Raw genomic sequence first — 14,419 nt, forward strand, 5'->3', positions numbered from 1 at the left:
ATGTTCCAAAAGAACCGCATTCAGCTTGAAGTTGAGCTGGTAGAGGAGAAGGTCTGTGAAACAAATGTTAGTTCTCTGACTAAACCAAAATATAAGTGATTGTTACAGGAAATGACCTGTTACAAAGGACTTTTCCATCCCAAACACACACATGCTGCCAGAAAGATGAGCGTGTGGTACACTGTGATGTGCATAAAAGCAAGCTCAATCACTTTCAGGATAATGTATTTTTAAACAAGATTTTGGCACCTTGGACTACCCTGTTGGCCTGATAGTAGGTTTGTTCCTATGCCTTGGCAACAAATTGTACACACAAAATGAACTGAAGTTTTCATAATTGGGAGAGGGAAGCAACAACAGAAAAGAGAGAAATTAGAGAACAATATTTATAGAAAAATTACTTTTCACAATCTTAAGTTGGTCTTCAAAATATAAATGTGTACCTGTGATTCCTAACTTCACTGTTTTGTCCATGTGCACAAGATCATCAGTACCCTTAAGCCACAAGAGTATGATTTAAGTGCGAGATCTGCTTAAGCATTTAATGTATTGAAACCATAGTCTTAGGAAACCAGAGTTCACTTTGTAGATATATTTCAATTTAGCATAACTAAGTAGATCCAAACCCTTATTAGTTCAAGCTGCATTTTATACTGTTCCTAACATGTGTTGATCTTCCCAGTGTATTTTATTTGCGCTTCACATTCTAAATTTAATAATGTATTCTATCAGAATGTGGTTACTCCATTGTGAAGAACAAAACTCTCTATTTTCTTAAGCGTAAAGTCTTGCACAAATTCCTTGATGTCATATTTTTGCAGCCATTTTCTTTCTTGGATTCTGCTAGGTAGTTACTTAGGATTTCTTTGTGTGTAATATGTCTAAAATAAAGGAAACCATAGCAGCACATTCAAAATTTCAGTAGCCATGACCATTATGTCAGTATCACTTTACACATTCATTGCATAATATTTGTTTGTCTGTCCTCATTTAAAATTTTTTTTAACTGTTTATTTATTTTTGAGAGAGAGAGAGGGAGAGACAGAGTGTGAGCAGGGGAGGGGCAGAGAGAGAGGGAGACACAGAATCCGAAGCAGGCTCCAGGCTCCGAGCTGTCAGCACAGAGCCCGATGCGGGGCGTGAACTCGTGACTGTGAGATCATGACCTGTGCCGAAGTCGGACACTTTACCGTCGGAGCCACCCAGGGACCCCTGTCTATCTTCATTTTAAAGATAAATGAAAGTTGATAAAGAGGGAGTAGGTAAAGGATAAAAGCACAAATATGATTACAAAGCAGTGTAGAGACACACAAAATATCAAAATAGGGTTAAAAGACTCAGTGCGGGAGAGATGGCTACTGAGCTATGCTTGGAGCTATGTGCTATGCTTTGCCTAAAAACATTAAAATTGGGGTAATAAATAATTGTGGATAGAAAAGAAGAGTTCATTTAAACTGCATGTGATTTCAGGGAGTTCGTGAATGATACAGTGGTATCCTTTTGCCTTTAGATTGACAATCCTGCCGTCATTTTTAATGTATCTTCCAGGATCTGGATTATTTAGTATTATTTAAAAAATCCATTTTCCTCTCTGTTGAGGTCACACACTAGTGGTCAATGGGGACCAAGCAGGTAGAGAAAGAGGTAAATGTGTCCTATTTGGGATATTATATATATATATATATATATATATATATATATATATATATGAACTGTGAGATCATGACCTGAGCTGAAGTCGGACGCTCAACCAACTAAGCCACCCAGGTGCCCCATGGGATTATATATTTTTAAACAAGATTTTGGAATTCTTGGATTTGGAAAGGCTCTTCCTTTTTAAAAGGTTCAATTGGTACCTCATTGCTATCCACTCACTGCTGTGAGGTCTCTCTAGGTGTAGCTAACTCCTCACCAGGTTAATAAGAAAACAAAAATTCTGTTTTCCTACTACTAAAAAAATTGCAGTAGAAATAGTCAAAAGCAAATATAAAATTTTAATAAGTAATTCATTTTAGGTATCTTCAAACAAGGGAATTAAATTAAATCACATAGTAACATAATTTTGTGCCTGGATATAGAGACCACATGATAAGATACACATTCCTTTCTTTGAAAATCAAGAACTGAGGAGGATGTGGTATCATATGAGATCCTAGATATCCAGAGGGGAAGAATCAAGGCTTTGTATTTTCTTTATTCTGTCAGTTCTCGCTTTGTCAGTTTTTTCTCCTTAAGAATGGCTCTCATGCAAAACTGAGGGACATTAGAACACAGGTTGTATATGAACCATTCTGTCTTCCACTGTCTATTTTTTAAAAACATCTCATATATGTTGTTAAAGCAAAAAAAAAAAAATAGAAAAAAATAATTCCAATGATTACATTAAAGTGGTTTTGAAGGCACTGCTATAAGTCCTCTGCACTTATACAGGTTCCCCATAGGCATATGTCATCAGTTGTCTGAATTCCATTTAGATTATGTTTCTGAGAACTGAACGTTCACTGACAAGAACATGTGTGCTAAATGCAAATATTTGATTTAAAGGTAGGATTTAGCAGGATTTGCTGTGTCTATTATGCAGGAGATTGCTGTAGCCTTATTACTTGCAAGATGCTTTGGGGCATACCTTTTAAAAATCAATCAGGAGCCTTTTGATAAAGGACCTAGGTAATGTCAGCTGTTTTTCAGGTATTCAGTTGGTATGTGTATTTGTTGGACCCTATGAATTACGTGTAAGGCTACTTTTTATGATTGAGAATTGTGCTATTTTTCAAATAAATAAAAGTATTTTATGCATTAGGAAAAACTATGGTGACATGTGAAATGTGGAAAGACCATAGCAAAGAATTACCTTTCAGACTAGATGGGTCTCTGTAATTCTTCATCAAATACTAATTATAAAGTAAATGTATAGCTCTAACCAGATGGTTTTAGGTTTTTCAAGTGGCAGGAATGAAATTTCTTTGTACCTATGTACCTTTTTTGGTTAAACATAAATATGGAGAGATATATATGGCTTAATACAAATGACTCGGAAGCTAGGAAATCTCTCTTTAAATAAAATAAACAAATCTAAAGAGGCTAGATAACTTTAGGTATGCTTAGACTCCCCAGTCACTGTTCACAAAAGAAAATACAGGTATTGGTATATCAGTTCCCTCCACAGACATGTGCTATCCAAGATGACCTAACATCGAAGACCTTTCCTTTGTAGTTAGTTACTGATGTCTGGGTTCTTGTCTTGTGTTGGGAAATGGCAGAGACTGGTCTGGATCCTGTGCTTGTTTTGGGGGAGAAGGCAAGGGACACTGCACTGTACTCTTTTTTTCTGAATCACCAGAAAACTTTATTAAAAACAAAAAGAAACATTAAAAATCAACTTCAAATTTTGTTTTAATAATACAAGGGGTCTAAGAAAGATGCTAACAGTGTAGCTTCTTAGATGATCTTAGACAAGTCAATACTGATGGAGTTGCCTTTAAGCACAGCTTTGCTGATGTTGATAGTCTTTTCCCTTCTTTTTGAACTTTCATCTGGCCTCCCTTTGCGATAAGATCTTCTCCTTTTTAAGAGTTATTGTCTTCCTTCTTTTCCAGGTGCCTTAGTGGTCAGTGATTACTTGAGGAAAGCATCATGGGTATCTGCATGTGTAATGCCTAGAAAATGCTCTAAGGATTTCATGAATCAGAACAGTGGAATTTTGACTTTATTCTTTGACATAGTGAAGAGTTTCTGTGTAGAATTTATATTTCTTTAAAGTCAAATGTTCTATCCATCAAAAGCCCTAGTGCTTACTGTCAATGATTTTTGAAGACCAGCTTTTTATTTTAATTAAGCCCTTGCTTGGAAACATTAGATTTTTGTTTTTGTTTTATGTCAATCTTTGTTTAGAATCATTTGGAATGGTGATAACGTGGGTAAGTGCCATTGAATGCTAAATGATATTTAGTATTTTATTCTCCATCTACTTGGTGTGGCCAGATTTGTATATGCATGTGCGTATATATATAACAAATATACATATGGAATCTTTTCCTACTTAGTCAAAAATATGTTTTCAAAGCATTTTTTTTTTCATTGAACAGTCTAAATGTCTTTGGGTCCGCTAGACAATGCTTCTGATAGGTTGTTCAGGTTTCTGATTAAGTTGAAAACTAGAATGTAGTTGAATAAAGATAAGAGTGCTAAGCTGTGTTCCAGGAGTACTTTTGCTAAGGACAAATGAAAAGTAGAATCTGGTAGAGCAGAGTAACGTGGTAGGTAGGTGTTCAGTGGATGGCAAACTGTTGCTAAAAGTAGAAATTGTGAATTAGGATAGAAAGATAAAAGGAGGTGGACAAGACTCCACATGTTTATCCTTTGTAGATACTGTTTACTCTCTATCCCTCTCCTGATTGATTTACAAATATTGATTTAGTGCTTTCTATGTTTTAGGCATTGTTCTCTCTGTTCTCTGGTCACCGTCTCACTTGTTCCTTCATAAACTTGATTTAATTTGTGCCTAAGTCACCCCTTGCCTTTCTATTTGATTTTTCTCATCCTCACTTTGTTAACATCAATACAGTACTGCTTTTATAGTTTCACTCTACGTGCTCCACGGTGGTCATTAAAAAATTATGCAGAAAACGTTGTGCAGTGGCGTGAGAACAGATACTCAAGTCTCTTTACAGGCACTTTGGAGGTTAGGAAGCTTGCCTTCAAGGTAGATCTGACAAAAATAACAAATTTGTAGTTTCGGATAAAGTGGCAAATGAGATATAGTGGCAAAAGCCATCGACTTGGAAACCAGGTTCCTGGGCTATACAGAATTCGTTACTACCACTATGTGGTATTGAAAAGGTCTGTAATATTTTCTAGCCTTATTTCCATCCTCTGTAGAATGAAAGGGTTTAGTTATTTGGTTACTTGGGTCCCTTCCATTATAAAATTAGTTCTATTATTTCTGTTCTATTAGGGAGTTGAACATGGGTTACCTATTCACTTGGTGGATCAGGAACTTACCTAAAGTAATTTATAAAGGGTGAATTAATAGTATTAGACAAGACTCCCTAAGGTTATCTGTTTAATTAATTTTTTTAGAATCTGGGAATCACTGGGCAGTATAACTACTGAAGATTTCAGGACTCATTAGTAGAACGCACATGTATTTTTGAACACCATTAAGAAAAGTGTGTAACCATCCTCATTATTATATCTCAGTATCTATAAGAAATGAACTTTCCTGGAGTGAGTTAAGCTTACTTCCATATTTTGACTTTCTTAAAAGATATGGAGACTTATGTATCAATTTCTCTTATATGACAATCATTTATTGTTATTGATAGCCTTCTTCACATTCCATGAAGTCACACCTCTGGCTCTCTCTTCTCTAAAATAAATATCTTTTTTAAAAGTTGTGTTTGCCAACTTAAGGGATTTTCAGTGAAGCTAAATGATCTAAAATGAATGTTTTGAGTAATTGTTACTTGGTGAACTTCACTGTATCACAGGGCATAAAACAGAAATATGATCTCCTTAATCTTGATTCTATTTTCTACATGTTCCATAACTTCCTCCATCAATACAACCAAAGCAGCTGAAAGTTAGAAAACTGTGGTACTTGTCTTCAAATCCCTTTGCACTTAGGTAGTGGGTGTGAAAACAGAAATGTAAGAAACAGAACATGTGTGATATATGAATCAAAGTGTAGAGGCTATTTGGTGTGAAACAATGTGATCCTTGTAGCTCCTGCTAATGCATCATTCAGCAGATGCCTGAAGAAGACAGAGTTTTCAATGGCAAAAACAGTCTCCTGGAAATAGACCCTTCATTCAATCCCTTGCATGAAATGTTACTGCACGAAAACAAAGAAATATCTTTATCTTACGAACTTAAAATAGGTGTCTGTAATTGGATACATAACAAATACATGGAAATAAATTTGTTCACATCATTACCTGTTTTCTGCAAAACTAGCTGCCCTCCATTTCAGTTAAAATTCTTAATGAGTCAAGGTGTCACATGTAACACATGGAAACAAACAAATGTGGCTAAGGTATATTTTTTAAAGGGTGTAACTTAACTGGTTTTCCTGACCTTGGGCCCCAAAATATGATTGTAGTAATGAGGTAGAATTCACACAGCCCCACACATCTGAATATAAGTACTTAGAAACATTCTTTAATCAAGAACTTCATGAAGGTGATATGCATAATCTTTGAGGATGACTGAATTATAGTAAGAACAATACAGATTTCTATTCAGTTAATCTAAATATTATTATATAACAACTTACAGGAGAAATACTGTAAACCTCAAGTCATTTTATTCAGGGACTTGGTGAAAATGGATATGGGTAAGAGAGTATGGATAAGAGAATTGTTCAGTTCTGGTCTTACACAGGTAGTTATGATCTTCTTCTGTGTGTTCCCAATTTTGCTTATCTCATGTGCTTGTGTGCCTTTTTCCTTTGTTTCAGTGACCCTGTTTCTACTTGCAGAAGATACTTTATCTCTGCTACTGCAACTGGTCTAAGATCTCTCAATATGGATCAATACCATTACTATGGAAGTTTTTATTTTTCCCCTTCATAAGCCCTGCAGAATATCTTATGAATTATTATTACTCAAGCATTGACTTCCCTCATTTGTTCAATACTGCAGGTCAACTTCTAACTGGAGAGTCTGTTCTGTGATCATATACCTCTGCTGTGATTGGAAAGAGTGAGGTATGGGAATGTTTTACTTCTCCCGATTCCTGACTGGGGCCATAGTTGAAAATGCATCCTACTGTGGGCGGCCTCATGACACAAACTATGTAATTCAGTGAAACAAGCCCAAACTCTGTATCCTCCCACATCGCCATCCCCCACCTCTGGAATTTCAGAAGTTTCTACACACGGGTTTCACCACTTCTGATCCCCTGACTTTCCAACCTCCTTCCCTTTTGCCAGGCTCATGAACTACCAAGTCTGTACCTGTTGACATCATTTTTGCATTTATTGTTTCACTTTCTTTTTCTGTGGATATTTTGCCTGTGTTTCCTCTAAGTATATCCTCTGCCCTTTCACAGATCCTTTTCAGTTTCCCCGTCACTGTTTTCTGTATCCACAGGCTGGTTTCAGGGGTGGACAGGTGGTGCAAACCCTGCTGGAATGTGTTTTATCTTTCTTCTAACTTAGGTATGATTTGAACTTGGAGTGTGGTCTATCTAATGCTGAAGCCATAGTTCTAGTGTGGATTAATTCTTAATGCTTGTCGATTTGGTTGTTTTGGAGAGGGTGAGGAGAATATTTGGAAATGGTCAGTCTTGTTCTCTAAACCCCAGTGTTCGTACTTTTAATCGAGGTATCATGTCAACTTGTAAATATTGTTGGACTACATGGTGTCATGGATGTAAACGTTCAAATACTCCATCTAGAATATAATTGCTCATTGGATGAACAAAGATTTGTTTTCTTCTATCTCGTGGGGGCTTTCTCAGGACATGTGTTGTAAGCTGTGTGGACTTTATTATTGGTATTTGTTATTATTACCTGTACATGTGTCTACTTCTACCAGGACCAGAATTCTGCTTTTCACTTTTGGTTATGTCCAAGCCCTAATTCCTTTTTATAAAGGTGTTGTTACATTAGGATTTTCAACAGTGATTAAAAACAAAATAACAGAGTAACACTTTTAGAGATAGCATATGATTGAGGCACGCTATCTTTTTTGAGCATCAGAAAAGTGCTTGACACTTTCGGAATGTCTCCAACTTTTAGTTTCAGCTTTACCTGAGTAATGTTGGAAAATATGTTTGTGTAAGCTTTTTTGAAATTTTTTGGAACAATATTATGTATAATATGAGCAAAGAAGAAAAGAATAATTTACTAGGTGTTTCTTTTGTCATCTTGTGAATGAAAATTTATACTAACTGATGGCTAGCTAACCCTACTGAGATAAGATGCTATGACTCATACATGATAAAAGATTCATTGGAATGATCTGATGTCAAGGTGATTTTGTACATAATGGAAAAGTGGGAAGATTTAGAAGGGAAATGAGAATTCTCTTTAATTTTTACATATTCAATTTACTAAAATCTTACATTAAACTGAGAGTTCATTTAAAAAAAAATTGTTTGCTCTGGGGCACCTGGGTGGCTCAGTTGGTTAAGCATCCAACTTTGGCTCAGGTCATGATCTCACAGTTTGTGAGTTCGAACCCTGCATCGGGCTGTCTGCTGTCGGTACAGAGCCCCCTTCGGATCCTCTGTCCCCTTCTCTCTCTGCCCCTCACCCCCTGCTCTTTCTTTCTCTCTCTCTCTCTCTCATGTGCGCGTGCGTGCTCAAAAATAAATGAACATTAAAAAAAATTGTTTGCTCCTGTTTCTCTCTGTGAGTTGGTTTTACCACAAGAGCCTCTAACCTTCAATAACATTTACATTATATTAGTCTAATACTATTATATGATCACAATATTAATATTTTATGATAGATTGTAACAGTAAAGTACAGTAGTTATTAACATATTATACTAATATGTTTATACTAATATAACATTTATAGTAGTATACAAAATGTGTATATAAAATATATTTAAATATTTATAATAAATATAGCATGTTTCATCTTGGTCTTTTATCATAATTATATATATATATATAATATATATATATATATATATATATATATATATATATATCATAGATAATATATCAGTCTTTACTGTGTGACTCTGAGCTCTTTGAGGATACAAATTGTATCTTTATGTTTGGGGTCAGTATGCTGCACTTACTGGGTAGTCCCTTAATTTCTAGTCCTTAGATACATTTCTTTATATATCAGCTCCCTGAAATATGAGTAGTCCCCCATCCAAAAAAGAAAAAGTGTTCTGTGCCAAATAAATTTTAAAAATTGTAGGTTAAAAAAGAAAGTAAATAGACTTCTTTTACAGCAGGACTTCTTAGGGCCTTTGATTAGCACATGTGTGTTGTGAATCTCACAGGGAAGTTTTAGTATGAGTGATTGCATTCATTCATTCTTTCATTCATTCAGTATATTTTTAGTGTCTTAAATGTGGCAGACGTTATTCCCATTTATTCAGACTTAAACAGAGAACAAGAAGACAGGATCTCTTCTCCATGGAGTTTTCCACTGATAACAGTATTTTTTTCATTATTATTATTTAAAACATTTTTGAATTTGAGTGGAGTTGATATACACTGTTACATTAGTTTCAGTTGTATAACATAGTGACCCAGTATCTTTATATCTTATGCTGTGCTGACCACAAGTGTAGCTGCTGCCTTTTACCATGTGCACAGTATTTTTTCCAAGGAATATCTCCTCAGAAGACTCTCTGCCTAAATATTTTTAAATTCATATTATATGTAGTAGTATATATTTCTCTTTCTGCTTTTGTTTTCATTCCTGTTTAGAGATACCTGGATCCTCAATCACTACTATAAATGCTAACAGCAAATATTTATTGAATACTTATATGCTAGTTATTGTGAATAAACACTGAGTTCACTAAATAAAATGACAAGGCAAAATGGTACAATCCTACTTATCCCTGACATTACTTTTGTCCTAATTCAATTTTCCATTATTTATCATTTGATTCCTAAACTTCCAGTAAGCTTAAAATTTACATATTGTATTATTTCCCCGGGTATGTATTTTCTTTTGGGTTTCCAGTCACTGCAGATTTACAGGAATGCTAGACAATTAAGGGTTTGATTATTTTGGTGCCTGATCATCTTAAGAAATGGTTTTGTGTTCCAAAACCAAGTAGTGGCTGAGAGTAGAGACAAATTACATGGCTTGTTTGGAATCTTGAAAAGTCCCACAAAGACACGATTGCTTGAAAAGGATGTAGAACTGAGAGTAGAGGCACCAGACCAAGATGTTTCATCACCAGAGAGAGAAACAGGTTCCAAACAGTGGCGTCCACAGAGGGCTGTTGATGGCCATCGTGTCAAAGTTCTCATTCTTACTTTTCATTGACAGGGAGCTGGCATGCATCTCAGCTGTGTCAGGAAATGTGTTTTTGACATTTGAGAGGTGAGAAGAGAGCCAGGAAGTAGACATTGGGACCTTTGAAATGATTACACAACTTAAGCCGGGTTCTTATTCTGTGGAAATAGTCATATCGAGTTGTAAGTATGAAAATCAGGCTCCACTGCTTTGTAATGTCTAAAGAGCTTAACATTTCATCTTATTTTAAATAGCAACAATAATGTACTTCGCCTGCATTTAGCGTTGTCAAGTAGATACTTAATGGAATTAAGTAACTGGAGCTTTATGCTATGATACAGCCTTTAATAATTATAGAAAAAGTTTTGTGATTCCTATTTTGGAATTATTTTACTTTCATATCAGCAGTATTTGGCCAGTTCAAAAGACAAACTGTGCCCTTTCCCTTAATTTCTAGATTCAACACAGTGGTCTGGAATTAAGAAAAGTATTGTTATAATTCTGTTGAGATTGGGTGTGATTTCAAGTTTAGTTTATAAGTTAATTAAAAGTGCTTCAGAATTAGGTCAGGCTCTTGTGCATTTGCTTTTGTGCCGTAATTGCTGCCTTTTGCTCTGTGAAGGGTTATGGGGTTAGTACAAGTAATCCCTCTTGCTGCCTCTTCATGCTCTGTGCTCAGGATATACACAAGAAGGGTGTGCGGATTCAAGAAAAGTACTTTTGTCAAAAGAGCTGCTGCCTGCTCTGCCCCCGTATGGACCTCTCAAAATGGTGGCCACAACTTTGGTTGCTCACAACAGGCTGGGGAATTCTTCCTGACAAGACAAAGAGAGAGGCAGCCTCTGACAGCAGATTCATGAGTTCAACAAAAGACTGCTTAAAGATGAATTGAATTCATAGTAGACCATTTTTTAAACAACCAAATTTAGCTTTTAAGTTAAAACAAATCAAAACAAAACAGCAAACAGCCTGCCGTTGACCTGCTCACGCTGGAATAGTGTTGGAGAACATGATCATACAAGACCCCCTCCCGCCATTTCCCTGGCTTTGGGTCTTCACTCCCATGATCTGTACTGCCCTGCACATCTTCCAGACCCACATACTGATCACTTCCTTGAACCTGAGCCCATATCCTCATTGCAGAGTGCTTTGTTTATGTCTGCATTTGCTCAGATGCCATCTGTGAAGCATCGAGCTATTGTGCCTGTATTTCTACTGGCCCTGGTTATTTCTCTTCCTATTTTCTATGGCACAAATAAGTGCAATTTTTGGGAAGCAGATGTTTTTTCAATGTGAATGATTCTGCTAACACTTAGCAAAAATCTATCTGCTGCAAAAGGCCTTTTGCGCTTCGGGTAAGCAGGATTTCATTGACCTCCCTCAACTTGGGCAGGAAAAGTTCGGTTTTCATTTGTATATTATCTGGAAGGAAATTTCTTTCTTATGTTGCTCACAAAATTTTGTTTCTCAGAATGTCTCCTCCCTCTTGGTACTAAATCCCCTGACGACACTAGAGGGGATTAAAATTGTTCTGCTTGTTTTCTAGAAGGTGGTTTTGCTAGGAGGGTGGAACTTGTATCTCTTTTAGGAGCTGCTTCAGAGTTTCCTAAAGATTATTGTTGTTACCTGAAGGGTAACAGTGGGCTACTTTTACAGATAGTGTTGGTGATATGTAGGGACAATGAGGTAATATAATACATAGGACAGTGTATGACACACAGTATATGCTGTGTAATTACAGGTATTATTACTGTTGTTGCTGTTTTTATCTCAGACTATAATGGAAATACTTATGTAGTAACCAGAGAAAATGTATTTTACCCTAAATAGGCGTATCATAGAACTCAAGGAAACAATTAGTGTTACCCCTGTCAGAACTTCAACTTGCTAATTATAAGGCTAATGAGAAAAGAACCTTTACCTAAATTATTTCCTCTATGTAATGCTTAGAAATGCTTTATTTGCCATTTTGCTTCACAGAAAGTTTTCTCATTGAGGCTTTTTAGATGTGGCTTGAATCTCTCAAGGTAACAGAAGTGTTAGTGGAAGGAATATGTGGCTGCTTTAGGTCACTATCTTGATCTGTTATGAAACAAGGTAATATTTCAAGTAGGCACAACAGATAAAGGAACAATGGCACAAATGGGCTGATGTGAAGGTTTTATCTGAGTCAGTGGCAACTTGAAAGGTTTATTGTGACATAGCTAATAAAGGCCTGGATTCAGAGTCTGAAGATCTAAAGATTGTTTCTAGCGTGAACTTTGTATAAGTCACTTAACCTTTGTTTCTCTCCCTTAAGAAGAGGATAAAATTACTAACCCGAACCAAAAATGGACAGAGGAATAGTTAATTATGTAGGGATTTTGAGTATCAAAATTCTCAGAAAGTACACTCTTTAATTACTAGAGTTTCCCTGCAGCACTTGAAAAATGTTAATCTTTTCCTTGTTCTCCAAAGTTCTGGATTGTGTTCTGTTGGAGCCCATCAATTATGACCCTACATCTTCAACAACAACAACCAAAAAAAAGCTTCAACACGAATATTATGAGGTGACAAGGTAATGAAAGCAGATAAAGCCTGCTTCTAGTCAAGAATTTTTTTTTAAACTTAACTCTGTTTTGGTTTTGATTAGAGTTTAGTAATGCCATTTACAATTACACATAGGGTAATAAATAACTGATATTTATGTGGCATTTTATTGTTTTGCAAATGCTGGCACATGTTATCTCACTTAAACATCACAACAACTTTATGTGAAATTGCCCGAGGAATTTGGATTTCAGAGCTATTAAGTGGCTTGCCCAAGGATACACAGCTGGCAAGAAGTAGACCAAAACATAGACTTTCCAGATTCAAATCCAGTGTTCTGTCCAAAATCCACCACGGCCTCATCAAAGACAAAAAAGATATTGTCCCTCAGACTTGTACCTGATGAACATTCTGATCGATATGTAGTATGTACTAAGACAAAACCTACATAGTAATGTAATGATAAAATAATGGTTTGATCTTCCAGGCCGTCGCCCCAACCACCCTTACCCATAGTTCCCCCCACACCCAAACTAACAATTTATATGTAACAGGCAAATACCCTAATTCTTAATTTACTTGAGCATATTGTGGATAATATGTCTTCATGCAATATGAAAAATGAATTTGTGTTTTTTTTTTTTAAACTCAGTCTAGAGTTGGCACTTGTTACATGAGGTTCTCATGTATCACAAAACAAATTCTCAAACATATTTTGGTGAAGAAGTGGAGGAGTGATTTGAATTATGATGCAGCTGGCAAAACTGTAGGCATCATTGGTAATTAAGTCCAATTTGACATGTTTATCCTTTACTGTAAACAGTGTCATCTGATCCAGTTTCTTTAGTTCTTGATATTTTACTATGTTTCACCTCTTCAGTCTGTTTCCTGGTATTGATTATTAAACACTTAGCTTTAAGCTGAGGGAAATTCTACATAGCTATCTCCTTTGTTTCAAATATTTACCTGTGAGTTACCACACAGTTTCTGTGAGCTCTGTTAATAGAAAGGAAAGAAATGACTGCCATGAAGTCATCTTTGCTCTGGGTTTGATGATTATTCTCTTTCCTTTGTCTGACCTTAGCCTTGTAGAGTGTCATCGTAACAACATTAAGTGACTTTTAAGAAAACACACAAATTCCAGCACTGCCACCCTTCGTGCAATGGATTTTCCTTCCTTATTTGGCTTTATGTCTTTATTATACTTCACACATTTCTGAGTGGACAGGCAGTTCTGGCTTAGCCCTGATCAGCACACCAATTGTACTGCATTGTATTTGGCTATTCACTTACTGGTTTCTTTCTCTAGACTGCAGACTCTTGTGGGAAGAAGGGTTTACTTTGGTGGAATCCCCCACTCTGCCCCTTCTCTTAGTGTCGGACACATAGCACAGGTTATTCATTAAACGTTTGATGGATATCAAACCAAGTAAATTACGATAGCATCCCTTTTCTTCCATCCCCTGGCTGTTTGCCTTGGATACGGTGCTCAGTATCCGCCTAAAAAATGGAGGCAATCATAATATTATTCTCAGAGACTACTGGAAGAATTAGTTAGACCATTCACTTGAAAGTTTTTATACTGGGAAATACTCTTCAAAAGGTGGTTGTGCTAATTACCACAACTTTGTATCTGCATATTTTACTTCCCATAATTATATCATAAATACTTTTTTTGCTTTAGTTTTGGTCTGGTGTATTGTAGTAGTAATGTAACTAGCCTCTATGCTTCAGTTCCTGCTCTTAATTCCACACTGCACCTAGACCAACCATTGAAAATATAAGATAGGATTGTCAGTTCTTCACTTTACACCCTTCGACAGAGGCTTGTCTGTCCTGTACACCACCACATCCCCAACCCCCAGGCCAATGCCTGATATCTGAGTTTATAAGCCTCTGTTACTTATGTGTCCAGCATCTGGAGGCCTCCACAGAAGGACATAAAAATCT

The 14,419-nt window shown here is 36.2% G+C and overlaps 1 pseudogene; it reads left to right on the forward strand.

Moving 5' to 3' along the window:
- LOC125930435 (triosephosphate isomerase-like) overlaps nt 1-14,419 on the forward strand; it is a 49,769-nt pseudogene continuing 35,350 nt past the window's right edge.

This window comes from Panthera uncia, chromosome A2, assembly GCF_023721935.1.
Source record: "Panthera uncia isolate 11264 chromosome A2, Puncia_PCG_1.0, whole genome shotgun sequence".
NCBI lineage: Eukaryota > Metazoa > Chordata > Mammalia > Carnivora > Felidae > Panthera > Panthera uncia.